This window comes from Mus caroli, unplaced genomic scaffold, assembly GCF_978045245.1.
Source record: "Mus caroli unplaced genomic scaffold, Mus_caroli_1 scaffold_5, whole genome shotgun sequence".
Classification (NCBI taxonomy): domain Eukaryota; kingdom Metazoa; phylum Chordata; class Mammalia; order Rodentia; family Muridae; genus Mus; species Mus caroli.
The window spans coordinates 33783313-33787496 of NW_028227260.1; positions in this window are offsets into that span (position 1 = coordinate 33783313).

The following is a 4184-nucleotide window of genomic DNA, read 5'->3' on the forward strand; positions in this document are numbered from 1 at the left end:
AGTCACAAGGAATCATGCTCCTGCCTCTCACACTTCACTCTCAGTCATCCTCCTGCCTCACACTCATAAATTCATTGGTTTTAGTAGCTGAGTAGTACTCCATTGTGTAAATATCCCACATTTTCTGCATCCATTCCTCTGTTGACGGACATCTAGATGCTGACCAGCTTCTGGCTATTATATGTAATTCTTACTAACTGTGGAAGAAGAGAAAAATGTTTACAATAGAGGATTAAAAGTACAACTGACTAAAAAAATCAATGATACAATAGAAACAGATATATAAAAGTTGGGGTCTAAGACAGATGCACATGGCACATAAAACAAGTAGAATGCATAGAAACAGACCTTTATCTAGGACTAATTGACTCATCTGGGTCTCCTGCTGTTCCATATCAATTGGATGATTTTCCTTCTATTTATGTGAAGAATGCTATGAGGATGTTGATTGTGATTTCATTGAATCGGTGAATTGTTTTGGTAGGAAAGTCTTTTTTCGCAATGTTAATTCTACCAAGTTATATGCTTGGGAGTTGTTTAAATTCTAGTACCTTCCTTACTCTCTTTCTTCACACATTTAAAGTTTCATTGTAGAGGATATTTCCCTTTTGTTATGTATATTCTAAATATTTTATCTTATTTGAGAGTCTGGGAAGAGGAGCATGCCCATGATCCCTTTCTCAGCATGCTTGCTACTCATAGGTATTAAGACTGGCAAATTTTGTAAGTCAATTCTGTATCATAATACATTGCTGAAAAGCAGAAAAAAATAGTCTTAAATCGATCGTTACCTCCCTTTTTAACAAACTTGTCCCATATGACCCTGTATATTCCAAAACATTTTGCATTTGTTTACAGACTTTTACTAAGTTTTGATGCTTCCTCTTAAAGTGTGGAAACTTGTCAAACAAATAGTTTAATAAACACTTGTATAATGTCACACATTAAAAAAAAGACTAGATATTCATTATCTGTCACTAGATCTACAGGTTCCTGGAGACTTAAGAACCTTAACGAAATTGTCAATGAAATTTTTGTATAAACCCAGTCAATATTTTATCTTCTGATCTTGCACCTACAATTTAATTATTACTTATGTTTTATAACTGTTCTTAATTGTTTTACTACCCTGGGAATGTGTTCAAAGCTGTAAATAACTGATTTCTATCTCTGAATCAATTAACTTGTGACAAGTGGAGACTGAGTACTCATTGTAGTTTTAATATCAGAAAGGATTTTAATATCAATTCTATTATAAAGGCACAAAATATGCACCAGGAAGTCAGCATATATATAATAGCTTTCAAGTTTGTCTTGTTATAAGAATTCTGAATGCATGAATAGGTGGGTCTCTGATTCTTGTGCCTATACTTGGGGTCTTCTCTTCTGTTGTGTTGTCCATTTTCTATGTGGTAGTTTTGTTTTATCTTATTCTAAGTTACTTTTGGTATGTTTTGAGGGATCTCTTGGAAACCTGTGCTTTTGTAATGAGAGACAGGAAGGCAGTGGATCCAAATGAGAGGGACTATGGAGTAGATCTGGGAGGAGTACAAGGAGTGGAAGCCTAAATTAGGATATTTCAGGGGAGGAACAGTGAATTTATTTCGAATAAAAGGGGAAAATTTAAGGAAATCCAACATAGTGAAATATAATGCAAAAGAATCGTGACTCACAGAGATATATTAACACATATTTTCTTCGCACTAGGTCATTTGAGTAGCAGCAATTATCCATCACTGCCTAAGCACTTGGTTCCCATTGGCAATGAATGGCCTGCTACTCCTTAACCCTTCCCCACACTTGACCTTTGGTCCCCTCTCTCCTTCCCTCTCCTTTTGCTTCTGTCTTCACTTTTTTAGTCGCTCTGCCTTACTACCTAAACGTCTCTGCCAGTACTTGTTGCCTTTCTTCCAAGTCACTGAATCTTATTTGGATTGCATTATTTATAGACTTTCTAAAATGGGTGAAGTTGAGCAGTGTCCTTAGACTGCCAACTCTCTCCTTACCTATTCAATGTACTACTAGAAGTCCTAGCCAGAGCAATTAGACAACAAAAGGAGATCAAAGGAATACAAATTGTAAATCAGGAAGTTAAAATATCACTATTTTCAGATGATATGATAGTATCTTCAACAGAGAACTAAATCTGATAAACAACTTCAGTGGATACAAAATTAACTCAAACAAATATTGGCCTTTCTCTACACACCGGATAAAAAGGCTGAGAAAGAAATAAGGAAAACAACACCTTTCACTATAGTCACAAATAATATAAAATACCATGGTGTGACTCTAACTAAGCAAGTGAAAGATCTGTATGATAAGAACTTCAAGTCTCTGACGAAATAAATCAAAGATCTCAGAAGATGGAAAGATCTCCCAAGCTCATGGATTGGCAGAATTAATATAGTAAAAATGGCTATCTTTCCAAAAGCAATCTAGAGATTCAATGCAATCCCCATCAAAATTCCAATTCAATTCTTCACTGAGTTAGAAAGAGCAATCTGCAAATTCATCTTGAATAACAAAAAACATAGGATAGAAAAAGTATTCTCAATAATAAAAGAATCTCTGATAGAATCACCATCTCTGACCTCAAGCTGTACTACAGAACAACTGTGACAAAAACTGCATGGTACTGGAACAGCGAAAAACAGGTAGATCAATGGAATAGAAGTGAAGACCTGGAAATGAACCAACACATCTATGGTCATTTATCTTTGACAAAGGGGCTAAAACTATCCAGTGGAAAACAAACAGCATTTTCAAAAAATGGTGCATGCTCAACTGGCAGCTATCATGTAGAAGAATGTGAATAAATCCATTGTTATCACCTTGTACAATTTCAAGTCTAAGTGGATCTAGGAACTCGACATAAACCCAGAAACACCGAAAGTTATAGAGGAGAACATTGGGAAAAGCCTGGAAGATATGGGCATAGAGGAAACATTCCTAAACAGAACAGCAATGGTTTGTGCAGTAAGATCAAGAATAGACAAATAGAACCTCATAAAATTGCAAAGCTTTTGTAAGGAAAAAGACACTGTCAATAAGACAAAAAGGCCACCGACAGATTGCGAAAGGATCTTTACCAATCCAAAATCCAATGCAAGTAGCTGGACTCCAGAAAACCAGATAATCCTATTAAAAAGTGAGGTAAAGAGTTAAACAAAGAATTCTCAACTGAGAAATATGGAATGGCTGAGAAGCACCTGAAAAAATGTTCAACATCCTTAATCATCAGGGAAATGCAAATCAAAACAACCCTGAGATTCCACTTCACTCCAGTCAGAATGGCGAAGATCAAAAATTCAGGTGACAGCAGATGCTGGCGAGGATGTGGAGAAAGAGGAACACTCCTCCTTTTTTGGTGGGATTGCAAGCTTGTACAAACACTCTGGAAATCAGTCTGACATATCCTCAGAAAATTGGACATAGTACTACTGGAGGATCCCGCAATACCTCTCCTGGGCATATATCCAGAAGATGTCCCAACCGGTAAGAAGGACACATGCTCCACTATGTTCATAGCAGCCTTATTTATAACAGCCAGAAGCTGGAAAGAACCCAGATGCCCCTCAACAGAGGAATGGATACAGAAAATGTGGTACATTTACACAATGGAGTACTACTCAACTATTAAAAAAAATGAATTTATAAAATTCGTAGGCAAATGAATGGACCTGGAGGGCATCATCCTGAGTCAGGTAACCCAATCACAAAGGAACTCACACAATATGTACTCACTGATAAGTGGATATTAGCCCAGAAACTTAGGATACCCGATATAAGATACAATTTGCTAAACGCATGAAATCCAACCATTTGTTAGGAGGCTGTAGCCACTGCATTGAAACCCTATTTAGACAAAGGATAGAAGAAGAGGAGGAGGAGGCAGAGGAAACACCACATCCAGAAGGACAACAAGTCTCCCAGGCCATGTGCCCTACACAAGCCCCCCTTTCCTCCATTCTCTTAGCTGTTTTTGTCATTCTTCATGCTAACTCTGTTATTGCCTAGACTGTCCTTAGCCTTCCCAGCACCTACCACTGGAGATTCTACACTAGAAGAATCCACAACAGACACAAAGTTACTGGAACACAGGACTGTTCACTTGAAGGATGTCAAACCAGGATTGAGATCCCTCTACACCCAGATTTTATATGCCCCAGTACACGGGAACC